The 14,034-nt window shown below is 39.7% G+C and overlaps 1 protein-coding gene across 1 annotated transcript in view; it reads right to left on the reverse strand.

Moving 5' to 3' along the window:
* SEMA6D (semaphorin 6D) overlaps positions 1–14,034 on the reverse strand; it is a 452,494-nt gene that overhangs the window by 194,865 nt on the left and 243,595 nt on the right. The window contains exon 3 of the mRNA XM_066276515.1: positions 1,485–1,516. The gene's annotated coding sequence lies outside the window, so the exon portion shown is untranslated. The remainder of the gene's footprint in view (positions 1–1,484; positions 1,517–14,034) is intronic.

Here is a 14,034-nt window from a genome sequence, read left to right on the forward strand (position 1 = left end):
TAGACTACCAATAGTAAATCTGTATTTTATCATGATTTAGTTACTGCTTATTATTTATAATAAGTGATTATTATATAAGTGATTAAATCTAAAAGATATTTTTATGAAGCATACAATACATAGTAAAGTTTAACTTGATTTCTTTCTATGGTTTGAAAACTTATAGTTTTTGTTTTTTGTTATTTTTTTGTATTTTTCTGAAGTTGGAAATGGGGAGGCAGTCAGACAGACTCCTGCATACGCCCACAGGGGGCGATGCTCTGCCCATCTGGGGTGTCGCTCTGTTGCAACCAGAGCCATTCTAGCGCCTGAGGCAGAGGCCACAGCACCATCCTCAGTGCCCGGGCAAACCCCGCTCCAATGGAGCCCCAGCTGTGGGAGGGGAAGAGAGAGACAGAGAGGAAGAAGAGGGGGAGGGGTGGAGAAGCGCCCATCTGCTTCTGTGTGCCCTGGCAGGGAATCGAACCTGGGACTCCTACATGCCAGGCCAACGCTCTACCACTGAACCAACCGGCCAGGGCCAAAAACTTATAGTTTTTTAAAAATAACATAATAAATAACAAGATAATTGTAAAATACTAGTCTTTATACTAGATGGAGCTATAATTAATACCCAAGGAGTCAGCTGCCTTACTACAATGATGCCTCTTTCTGTTTTCTAGTTAACACGTGGAAAACTTAAAATTTTTCCATTGGAAGCCAAACCTGTAAACAGGACAAGTCTGCCAAATGTACTGCAAACACATGTAGTTTGGGAGAAATGGCACGTCCTGAGAATCCACCCCAATCTTATTAGCTTTAGCATTGTTCTCATTAAAAATAGAACTGCTCATGGGTTTCTTCTCAAGCATATGAAACACAGAACTTGGAAATGTGCCCTTTTGAAAAACTTATTCCTGTAATCACAAACCAGATGGTGCACATCAAATGCATCTTGATTTTCTAATGAAATAAAAAGAGTTCCTATTGTGTTCTTTAATGAGATTAATGCATCCTCAATTGCTAGTTTTGACAGATACTCCTGGAAAGTTAAACAACTTGGCTAGTGCTGTCCTGCTGGACCTGGACAGTAAGGCTCACCCAAGCTGAAGGGCTGAGCCATGCTGAGGGACGCGCTGCATTTTAATTCTTCCAGCACAGACTTTAGTAGAGGTACAAGCCCTGCCACAGCTGCTCACAAAGAACAGCTGTCTTTCAACATCAGAGACAAAGAGTCTGCTGGCTCATAAAAGGGCTAATCAAGCAAAAAAGAGAGTCTCAAACTCTCTCTCTCTCTATCTCACTGGTCCATCCAGTCCAGTGCTTAGTCAAACCATCAAGCCATAGCCCTCATCACTAACACTGTCAATAAAAACCTAATTCTGGGTAACATTGGAATGTCACACTCATGACTTCAAGACACCATACAGCAATAATATATTCAAAATCAGTAAAGTTATGCTGGATTTCTTCAAGAAATTAGAGAAGACTATAATGTAGTTTACCTTGGAGAAGGTTCGTTTGTGTGGTCAGAAACCTGGAAACAGAAAAGAAATGGATTAGTATTTGATTACTTCTGACTTTGGTCACCACAATTGTTATTTTATAATTTGATATCTCTTGCTTGAAGTAATAAAATGGTTTAAGCTAAATCCTATTCGAATCTGAATCCAATTTCTCTATTTAATTCCACTGTTAAGTGAAGAATACATTCAACTGAGGAAAACAGACGAGTAAAAAATGGTGGCAGGTTACATACATACTGCAGAAATATCTTTTAAACTTTCAACAACTTGAAGATCTCAGCTCTTTTTTTTTAAACCTCTCCCCCTACAGATGAAAACAACTTTTCCTTGTGCTGAGACACCCTGTTCCATAAAGTGGAACATCGTATCTCATTTTTCTTCACCAACTGTTCTAATTTAACAGTGGGGTTGGGGAGCGCACATTACCAACAGATTCAGTCCTATAACAGCCAACACCTGGAAATAACAAGTTGGAAACTTCACATCCTGCAAAATAAATCAGCTACTCCATCAATTCCATAAGCCCAAGAGCCTGAAAATTGAAGGAAGGTGTTTTGAACAGCACTGTGCAAAAGCTATTGCTGAATTAGATGGTTAGTTAAGCTGAGCACCATGTCTAGTTCCCAATTTGTTTTGCAGAAGCATTTATTTTACCTTTTAAATATATGTATCCTCCAACTTTGGCTAGAAAGATTTAATTAAAAATCCTGTGGCTCCACCAAGTGATGCCATGGTCCATCAATACTCAAGGATTTAAAAAAAATTTCCCAAATGTCAACATAATTCCCTGGGACCCCGGAGATTTTCATCTCTTTAAGATGTAAGATTGTTTCTTTTCTTGGTATTTTGCCGTTGGCAAGAAAAAAAAGTATTTAACAAACAGCTACCAAATTCATCAAAAGGTTAGGATTCTTTTTATTTTAGCACTCTTTCTTAATGGACAAAAATTGATTGATTAGTTTACCTGGGACATTCTTAGCTTTAGGGCAGAAACAGGGCTTTGTACACAATATGGGTTAGATTTTAAAAAAGAAATGAAAATCAACATTCAAGAATATAGTAAAATTCAAAAATGGAAGATAATAAAAAAAGCAAGGTCTGAAAGTATTTATTTAAAATCTAATGGATGCATTTTTTTCATTGATTGAATTAATATTGGCTCTTTTTTTTTTTTTTTTAAGTGAGAGGCAGGGAGGTGGATGGAGCCATTCTCAGTGCCTAGGGCCAGCTTGCCTGAACCATTTAAGCCATGGCTGCAGGAAGGGAAAAGAAAGAGAGAGAGAGAGAGAGAGAGACAGAGAAAAGGAGGGAGGGGGACAAAGAAGATGGTTGCTTCTTCTGTGTGCCTTGAATGGGAATTGAACCCAGGACATACACATGCTGGGTCAACGCTCTACCACTGAGCCAACTGGCCAGGGCTGTACTGGCTTCTTATCGTAGTAGGAAATGTACTTACATGATGATTTTTAAATTCACCTGCATATACTATCACCTTGGTTTCCCAAAACTCCATATATTTTTTGAGAAAACAAATTCAGACAAGAATTTCTACAAGATGTCCACAATCTCTATTACTTCCCTCCAATTCCACCTCCCCACTGACTTGAAACTACTTTCAAGAAGAGGATTCTCTAAGTGGAAGGTTTGTGGACCTTCCAGAAAAGACAAGGGGCAAAAGAGAGAAGAACCTGATTACTTTCTTAGAATGAAGTAAGAACTCTCTGAACTCTTGTAATATGAATCCTTTTTCACTCAGATCTCATCTCTAACCTGCTTCTACTATTTGTTGTTTGGGCATTTGCAAGTACCATCCCCCATGATTTGTATCTTAGGGCAAGTAGTTTCTAAATTTAAGTGTGCATAAGAATCTCTTGGGGAACTAACTTAAAATGCAGATTCCTGAGCTCTAGCCCAGCTGTACTAAATCGGAGTCTCTGAAGAGCTGGCACCCAGGAATGTTCCTTTTTAATAAGCTTCCAGGGGACTGTTATTAGGTGGTCATTCAATCCAAAGTGATCTTGGGTTGTACCAAGTGCCAAGCCTTGGGTAAATTGTTATCTTATCTCAGAGTATGTACTCAATAAATATTTAAGTTTGAAAAAAATAGTAACATATAAGTATAACTTGTTCATTATTTGCAAATGTCTTTCCTTCCTCTTTATGATTTCCAAACAGATATATGACTAGCCTTAAGCATTATTTCACTTTGATATCTATAAATCACTAGAAGGGGAGAAAATTTAGGTACTACAGGCTCTAATTAATGTGTCCCTTATTTACTGTTCTACTCCATGTAAGTCATAAAGTCCTTGAAATTTACAACTGGAAGGACTTCACAAAAAAAATTAGTCCGCTTTATTTCATTTATTATTATTTCCTTTTAGGCGAAGATGTTTTCATGCAGAGATATTAACTAACTTTAGGATTATTTTATAAATGGGGGTGATTTGAAACATTAATGGAAAGTTTTAGCTATGATCTTGAGTAATTTCCAGGTTTCGGCTTCATTTTCACCCCTTCCCAGTTCAGAAAGAAATATCCACAAAACAAACAATGTAAATAAATACAATTAATCATAACTGATCACACACTGTCTGGAATTTGCCTAAAACCAAAACACTGCAATGGACACATGACCTCCTGCTGGTTCTAATTTTCTACCAATTCATGAAACACTTCGTGCTTTTCTTGTGACAGCACAAACCTTTCAACTTCCTCTTATAATTAATGTTATGAAAGGCATTAAAGTGCCTACATATGTGCCATGAAGTCTTTGAGTGTGGAATGGCTATTTCCAATACATAGTTTGCACAAATAATAATAAATATATTATTATTTTTTTCTTTGCACATCATCATGACTTCATTTCATCTATTAATGTTAGGATTGAAGTAAATGATATATAAGTATCTAAAAGAATGATACAAATAAGCTAAAACAAAAAGAACAGTATAAAGATGCCACGGTTTAATTTAAGATATATAATAAAAATGCTTGAGAAGATCATCTCCCCCATCACTATCATTTCACTGAAAAGGAAAATTCTAGCACTAAAAGCAAAGAAAATACGTATGGTACTTTCAAAATAAAGACAACCCTAAGTTGAAAACAAAAACTTAGTAAAATACATTGTTCTATGTTCCCCATATTGCTATAGAGTCGTAATAACTTTGCCATGGAACAGCATCAGTCTACGAACTTTGAGAGCCACCGTTGTAAAGTTCTACAAAGAGCTTAGAGACAGTATTTCCCCAATGTGACCCTCAACCCCTGAGATGCTTCTAAATAAGGATTTCCTGGTTTTAGAACAAAAGAGTGTGTGGTGGATGCTTGGCAGTATAATTCCCTTTCAGAGATTCTTGGTGAATAATATTATACTCAATATAAGAGTTCCCTAATGAGGTAAATGTTAACTTTACTACATCTGTCATTTTAAAATGTTATTTACCCCAGGAAAGAATTTTTGCACATAGCACCAACTAACATTCTATAAAACTAGTGTTCTGCATAGCATACTCTCAAGAAAGTATTCTATGATTTTCCTTAAATCAGCTCCATGTCCCAAACTTCAAGTTATAGTCAGTAGGCCTACCATTCTACCACTCTCCAGTGGTAACATTGGAGCACTATCTGATCTATACTCAAGAACGGGAAGTGAGTCTAACATTGCAGGTGGCAGCTACATGGCCCGAATAAAGCCCTGGGCCTTCATGAGGGTGACGGTGTCCTCCCGTCCCATCAGAGCAAGCCATGACTTCCAGGTCTTTTCTCTTCCTAATCATTTTGGTAGGTTCAGCTGTGTGTAAGGAGGACAAAATAACAGGGGCTTAAATAAGAAAACTTTCATTTTTCTCTCACAGACAAAATTAGCTACATAGTCCCAAGCTGTGATTCTCAAAGCCCACCCCTGGGGAGCAGAATCAGCATCACCTGGAAACTTGTTAGAAATGCAAATTTTTGAGATTTTCCCCCACACTCACTGAATCAGACAAAGGTTCAAAAAGCCCTCAGGGTGATTGTGATGCTTAACTTTCAGAACCACTGGTCCAGAGGTAGTGGTCCAGGGCTGGGATGGGGGACTCTCCTCTAAGAAATCATCCAGGGATGCAGCCTCCTTTTCTCTTGATGCTTCACTCTCTATACTCTAGGGCAGCAATTTTCAACCCTTTCCATCCCATGAAACACAAAAACTAAATATTAAAATTCTGCAGCACACCAAAAATATACTTTTTTGCTAATCTGACAAAAATAATAGGCATAGCATAATTTTGATTGATAAAAAAATAGTAATTACCTAGCCTTTTTGTTCCAAAGAGACTTTTTTAAAAATTAGGAGCCTATACTTGTATGTAAGGATTTCTGATAGCAAGAACTAACCAATCAGACATCACCTTATTATGTGATGTGACTAATAAGATGCAACTCTATTATATGCTCTATATATTTATGGTTCAAGACAGGGCATTCACACTGGATGGCTATTATTGTGTTGGCTGTTGTCATTTTTTCTTTGACAACCTAAGGAAAAAGAAGTCAGTGCCCCTGACTAAATAGTCAAGTATCTCAGGTTTTAAAAATTCTTGTGACTCACAAGTTGAAAACTACTGCCCTAGGATGTTTCCCTTCTATATATGATTCCAAATAACTTGCTACCAATGTTTTCTAAAGCTGGCTTCTCCTCTGAGGTCTTCAGCCACAGGTATGGTCTGGCCCTCATCAGCTCTACCTGGACTGCTTCTAACTGCCTCTGTCCTATCCACTGATTCCAACCTAGTCCCTCCCACGTAACTATCAGAGTTATCTTTTAAATTTTTAATATAATTTTTATCTCTTTCTTACTAGACCATCATCTGATTCCCTCATGGAAAAGGCCAGATAGCAATGAGAGTCATGGATTCCTTCAACATCTAGCACCTATCTTTTTCTCCATTATCCCTTAGTCCTTTACCCAGACATGTTCTGGATCCTAGCTATAGTAAAGGTTTCCACAACCTACCACTGTGCTTCGGCCTCCATGCCTTTGCACATACTCTTCCACTCGCTTAGAATGCCTATGTTCAGAGTCCTCATACCCTCTGCCCCCAGTCACGTGTCTCCCAATATTCTTTCTTCATCTGATAAACGTCTACTTATCCCTCAAAAATCTTATCAATACACTACTTCTTTGGGGCCTTTCTTAACTAACTCTTGCTTGGTTACTTGCTGCCTTGTGCTCCCATAATAGGTTTTTCTTATTCTAGAGCACTCATCAAATCCTATCATATTATTCTGTTTAAAAGTCTGCCTCTCTCATTAGATGCTGAACTCCTTCGAAGCAGACACTAATACCCATTCAATAAATATTAAATACCTCCTTCGTGCCAGGAAGTACATATCTTGAAGTGTAGGGCCTTGAACACTGTCAGTGTCTAATAGACACCCAATAATGGCTGCTTTAAAGCATGAATAAATGAATATTTCCTGTAAGTTCTCTCGAAGATGTAATGATTGCAATTCAATTAATACCTACTTCCAATATAACTGTGGATGTCCCTGAGAAATATGCCTGGAAATATTTTAGTTGTTAGTACTGCATTGGGCTTGCTGAGTTTAGAGATGGGAAAGTATTTCCAGAATATTAGCCATTGAAGAACAAAAAAAGAAGGCAAAGGAGGGGAAAAAAGAGGGGGAAAATACCAGGCTTAGGGCAAAAGAAGTGAAATTTCAAAGCAGGGAACGTGTCTGTACTTAGGGGAGATGGACAAAATGAGTCTTGAAACAGTGATTTCAGCTCTACAGAGAACAAATATTATCCTTCCCAGTTTAACGGCACCTGCCTCTCTGGCTGAGCAGGAGGTAGTGAATTATGTTGTCCATGCACTGATGAGTTTAAATGCCCCAGGCATTGTCCACTGTGGTGCCACTTCACCTTGAAATCTCTTCTTTCAGTTTTTTGAAAGAAGGGGGGATGTCCTGATGTTTGTAACTTCTTTTCTGATTAGTTAAAAAATGAAAATCTTTCCAGGCAATTGTCTAAACCTAAGAATTTAACATGCTCATTTTCAGAATTTCTCATGTAATTTCCTATTTTGATTGAGGGTATAGATCTTTTCTTGGCTAATCATGGGACAAAGAATAATGAATACTTCTGAAATTTCAGACCAAGTTAGAATCAAGGACACTTAGCAGGAAGGAGTGGTACTGTTCTGGCTCTCAGGAAGAGGCTTAAGGGCAAGCCAATCTTTATGATCTGTCCTGTGCCAAGACCTAGCTTTGTTTATTCCATCAGTGAATGCATTCTGGAAGGTTTTGTTCATTATTGCACTTTGTTACTAATCTGATAAATAAAAAAACAATGTGATTGCTTACATTGTTACTTTTCATAATGAACGAAGTCATCTACATATATGCAATTATGATGAATAATTATTGGATGTAAAGTATTATGGATTATAGTTACAATTTGCCTGTCAGTTATGGAGCTACTATACAATGCAAATAAAAAAGTCGACCATTTTTTCATAATTTTCATGAAGGGCCTTTCTGGATGCAAATTTTTATTTATGTAATTTTCATAGGCTGTAATTTGACACAATCTCCGTATCTTAAGCAAGAGGTTTGTTGTAAACATACTAGTTTGCAATTACCATACAGTTAAATGACTAATCACAGAAACTCACTCCACCATCATTGACAAAAATGGCCACATTTACATCTGAAATTAACACTGAAGAAATGGGTCTGCCTTTCACCAATATTCAGGAAGTCAGTCACAGCAAAATGGCCCAACCGTGACTACAATTTTGTGACAAGATACAATTAATCTGTGTTGTCTGAGTCAGAAAAACATTCATATCTCAGATCCTGTTTTCCCACTCTAAGTACGTTGGATGCGATGAAAAAGAATGAGGAGAATTCACTCATGACGACAGGGTGAGACATTCTCTAAGTATGTTTGTATGAGATGTTCAAACTCTTTTCACAACATTTTTGTTTCCCACTAACTCTTCTCTGTGGCCTACCAAATACATAGATATTGATTTTTAATGAAATGTACTTATGAAACAGTGATCATATCTTCCCAACTCCCATGACCTTGATTTCAGAAATAACATCTAGTTCAGTGACCTGCTAGAGACTTAATGTTAACTGAAAAGTTCAGAAAATGTCACTGAAAATGCCACTAATGCCACTGCTCCCATCTGGATTTCATGCCTATCCACCAAAGTTTATCATTTCATACTGATAGGTGCAGCAGTCTTTTAGCATATATTTACTGTAGTTAACTTTCTTTCCCGTCCTCTACTGTGGCTCTTTCAAAATGTGACTCTTTCCAAGCCTACCACATTTCTTATCAGTGTCAGCAGATAATCCTTCTTCTCTGAACCCAGGCACTGGAGAAACTGATACAGGGAAACTCTCTCAACATCCTGACTCTTCTGTACCAACCTCCACATCCCATCCTTCATCCACACATTTACTGCCTTTACCATTCTTTGCCTATTTCCCTCCTGATACAATGAAGGTGGTATTTCTCTTAGAGTTGAACTGAACCCTCACAATTTGAGATCCTATCCTCTTGTAGCTCTTCTCTCCTATACTTTCAACTTTCAGTACATCTTTTCCATCAACATCTTAAATCAAAAATCAAATAACCACTTCCTGTTCACCTTTCTGCTTCTTGGAGATCAAACTTCTTGAAAATATTGCTTCCAACCCTTATTATCTTCTGTGTTAGCCAGTCCACAAAAATGAGCCTACAACCCACCACCCCTCCTGGTATTCATGTCCTCATTTAGTCCCCTCTCTCTGAAGCTGAGCTGGACTAGTGACTCATTTTTTTTTTGGCTGAAAAAAATAATACAGCAAAGTGACATTGTGTAACTTTCGAAGTTAGGTCAGAAACAGTCTTGTCTTTTCTACCTGGTTCTCCTAGAACACTTGCTCTTGGGGAAGCTGGTCACCATGTAAAAAGTCCAACTACCCTGTGACTAATGTCAGGATACCCAAATTGGCTGTGTGGAGAGGCAGTGTGGAGAGAAAGAATGATCCCTGTTGGGCAAACAAGTGTGTAACAAGTGTGTTAGGCTTATTCACCTTGTACTTTGCCTGACTGGTGCATGAATACGGGGCAATGCCATGTATGTATAAAATATGTAAGGCTGTATGTTCATGCTCTCAGGGCGGCAGATTGCAAATTGTGGATTGTCTGCCTCCTTGGAAGGGGCAGTTGTTTGTTATTGTTTGCTGTGGAAAGAGTCATCTCCCCCCCCCCCCCCCCCCCGCAACCCAGCCTATTTGACTTAAGGGTCCAAATCCAGTGTGAACCTGAATGGCCACAACCACCAGCCTTACAATCCCCACTTAGCACTTCCTATTGCTCAAGATGAGGCACCTGCCATGTGAGTAAAGACCTCTTGGACATTCATCCCAACCTGCAGTTGACTCGTCTCAGTGAAGTCTTACTGTATCTGTATGAGAGCTCCTGTATTAGTTTCTGAGGGATGCTGTAACAAAGGACTACAAACTGGGTAATTTAAAACTGAAGACACTATTCTCTCACAGTTCTGGGAGCTAAAACTCTGACATTAAGGTATCAGCAGGGTCATACACTTTTGAAACCTATGGGGAAAAGCCTTTTTTGCTTCTTCCTAGCTTCTGGTGGTGGCCATCAATCCTTGGCTCTCCTTGGTGGCCGCAGTATCACTTCAGTCTCTGCCTCTCCTTTCACATGGTGTTCTCCTGTGTGTTTCTCTCATCTTCTTAGAAGGACACCTGTCATAATGGAGTAAGAGCCCAGTCTACTTCAGGATGACTTCGTCTTAACTAATTATATCTAAAAGACCTCACTTCTTTTTTATTTTTTTACTCTACAACATTTTTTATAGTGTACAGAATGGAATAACTTTTCAAAGAAAAATGATCCTTATAATTATATAAATAATTATTTTTTAAATTCCCACACACCAGAATTTTTTATGTGATTTCTTTTTATTATTTATTTAGAAATTAATTTAATGGGGTGAAACTGGTCAATAAGAATACTTAGGTTTCAGGCAAACATTTCTATAGCGTTTGAACTGTTGATCACGTTGTGTGCCCATCATCCAAAGTCAAATCACTTTCCATCACCATGTATTTGACCATCTTTACTCCAGTGACCCCCACTCCACTCCCTCTGGTAACCACTCACTTTTATCTATGTCCATGAGTCTCATTTTATATCTCACTTATGTGTGAAATTATGTAGTTGTTACTCTTTCCTGATTTTCTTATTTCACTTAGCATGATGATCTCAAGGTCCACCCATGTTGTTGTGAATGGCACTATGTCATCATTTCTTATGGCTGAGTAGTATTCCATTGTATATATGTACTACATCTTCTTTATCCAATCCTCTATTGAGGGACACTTTGGTGATCTTATTTCTAATAAGATTATATTCTGAGATTTTTTTTTTGAGGGTTAAAATTCAGCTAAAAATAAACCTCAATCTAGAACCACCCAATTGAACCCAGTTAACCCACAAAACTGAGAGAGATAATAATAAATGGTGGATTTAAGCCACTAAATTTTAGGGTGTTTTGTTCCATAGCAAAAGGTAAGCAAAATGCCTTTCTTTACCAACTCTACTCACGGTAGTTTGGCTTTTGCCAAACCAGTCTTTTGAAGAGGTCACCTGTGTCCTCTTTAGTATTAAATTCAATGGGCAGAGGTGCTATTCTAGAAGGATGACACAGCTTATCTATCTACCTCCCTTTCACCTTGAAGTCCATCAAAATGACCAAAGAAATTTGTATGTAAGAATAAAATTGTCAAATCCCTGAAAAACAAAGAAAGGCGACATTAGCAGACCAGATACTCAAAGCTTTTCTTAAAGATGGAAAGTAGATAGAATTGGATTGAACAAGAAAGCAAAGAACACAGCCAAGAAAGTCCGTATTTGAGAAGAGAGCCACTTGCTGCTCCACAGAGCCCAGGGACCTCAGGGTGAGGAGGCTCTGTCAGGGTCCAAGCCAGTTTCTTCTGCCCTCCTCCTCTCCCCCTCCATGCAAAGAAGCTGTGGGAGACATGCTCCATCACCTACAGTTGCTGCAAAAATAAAGTAAGGCCTTTCCTTGGCAGCCTCTTATCTTGGGGATTAGAACCAGGACAAGTGGCAGTGTCCTTGATAAAAGTGGATACAACAGATAGGGAGGGAACGAGTTCGAGAGGGACACACAGCTCAGCATAGGAGCAGGAGCCACAAAAGGACTTCCCATACACTTACCCTTTCCTGTTACCAGAATCTGGGTGGACGTGGTGCCCTCTCCTGTCCATCCTTACCCTGACAGAAGCAGGCCCTTGTGTGACTAATCCAGCCTATCCACTTGCAGGGGTCCCCAAACTTTTTATACAGGGGGCCAGTTCACTGTTCCTCACCGTTGGAGGGCCACCACATACAGTGCTCCTCTCACTGACCACCAATGAAAGAGGTACCTCTTCTGGAAGTGCGGCAGGGGGGGATAAATAGCCTCAGGGGGCCGCATGCAGTCCATGGGCCGGGTTGTAGTTTGGGGACGCCTGATAGGGAATCGTTTAACCGCCAAGAGTGCGGAGCTGTTCAGAAAAAGACACACCTTTAATTCAAAAGTTCTCAACATTGGCACTGTTGACATTTGGGGCCAGAAAATTCCTTGTTGTGGGACACTGTCCTGTGCATTGTAAGGTGTAGGACAAACAACATCCTTACCCTCTAATCACAAGATGCCATAAGTATTTCCCCTGCCTGGTGCTGCGACAACCAAAAATGTCTCTAGATATTTCCAAATTGCTCTCTATTAAGAACCATTACATTTCATTCATGAATAACAAACCCCCTATTTGGCTCTCTGCTTACTTCCAGGAAACTATAAAACTCAGTTCTCTAGGAAATACTATTCATGTCTAATTGTAACTGCCTCCTCAGCCTCTACTTCCACTCTCTAAGTCTTCCAAGGACTTGACTTTCCTTTACAGACAGAGCCACGGTAGAGGCGCAGACTTCCAGAGAACATCCAGATGTTGATCTTCACACTGCACTCATGAATGCCTTCAAGGGAGGCTCTACGCAGTTTCAACTGCATATTTTGTGTTTTTGGATACATGCAGTACTTGTGCAGACTGGAAATATCCCCCAGGTTAATGAGTGTTTGTGCTGAGCTTGGAGAGCATGGCTTAAAAAGAAGGAAAGGCAGAAGTGGGTGGTTCAAAGACCTTCACAAAGGATTCAATCCACTGAAGTTAGTGGAAAGAGTAAACTGCTCTCTGAAAGACTGGGGTAGCAAGAGAATGGGCTAAAATTCTCCCCTCAAGACAGTTGGCCTTGCTGAGTGTCATCTGAGTTCACTGCTCCTCTCTAAAAAGGAAATGCTTCCTGGAAAGGTAAGCCTGACCTGCATCTGGGCAGAAACCCTCACATACCAGGCACTCCAGAGAGAAGCAGAGGGAAGAATCTCTTGGATCATAAGAGGACAGGCTTGTTTGGGGGATCCTTGGAGCAAGCCCACTCTCACTAGAGGAATGGGGGGTGCGTGGGGAAGGGGCAGGGGCAAGAAGAGGCTCCTTTAGCTCAGTCTTTGCTTTGGTGGGGTGGGGAAGAGATTTCTTCATTAGTTAGGCATCCAGTTACCTCTCTCCAATGCTTTTCCATGGAAGTAGGTGCCTCGTGCCACCTTCCACCACTCTTTTCAGAAAGAACACATCTGAGTAAACCAACAATGCTGGCTCAACTCATTTATCTACAAAAGCAAGCTCACTGCCAATGCAAATGGAAAAGGGGGAGAAGACCCAGGCATTCTCTAGTTTACCAAGATACCATAGTACCTCTCTCTCTCTCTCTCTCTCTCTCTCTCTTTCTCTCTCTCTCTCTTTTGCAAGAGACAGACAGACAGAGAGGTAGGCAGGAAGGGAAAGAGATGAGAAATAAAGTTCTTGTGGCACCTTAGTTGTTCATTGATTGCTTTCTCATATGTGCTTTGACTGGGGGGGCTCCAGTTGAGCCAGTGACCCCTTGCTCAAGCCAGCGACCTTGGGTTCAACCCAGTGACCCTGGGTGTCAAGCCAGTGACCATGGGATCATGTTGATGGTCCTACAATCAAGCTGGTGACCTCACACTCAAGCTGGTGACCATGCTCAAGCTGGCAACCTTGGGGTTTTGTACTTGGGTCCTCTACATCCCAGGTCAACACTCTTATTCATTATGCCACCACCTGTCAGGTCAGTGGTACCTCATATTTTCAGAAAAGTGTTATTGCTCCAGAGAAATGGCCAGAAAATGCTGAGATATTACTTATTTTTATATATAATGTTTTATCAAAACACAGGCACACTGTGAGATATTACCTATTTTCTATTTTTATAAATAAAGTTTTATCAAACAGCGACCACATTCGCTGATGGCTGCTCACAGTGATAGGATAGATAAGTTGCCAGGGACCATGTGACCTGCATACTTAAAGTGTTTACTATCTTGACTTTTATAAGAAAAAATTTCTAACACAGCTCCAAAGCACTGAAGGCAGAATTATG

The sequence above is a fragment of the Saccopteryx bilineata genome, chromosome 4 (genome assembly GCF_036850765.1).
Source record: "Saccopteryx bilineata isolate mSacBil1 chromosome 4, mSacBil1_pri_phased_curated, whole genome shotgun sequence".
Lineage (NCBI taxonomy): Eukaryota > Metazoa > Chordata > Mammalia > Chiroptera > Emballonuridae > Saccopteryx > Saccopteryx bilineata.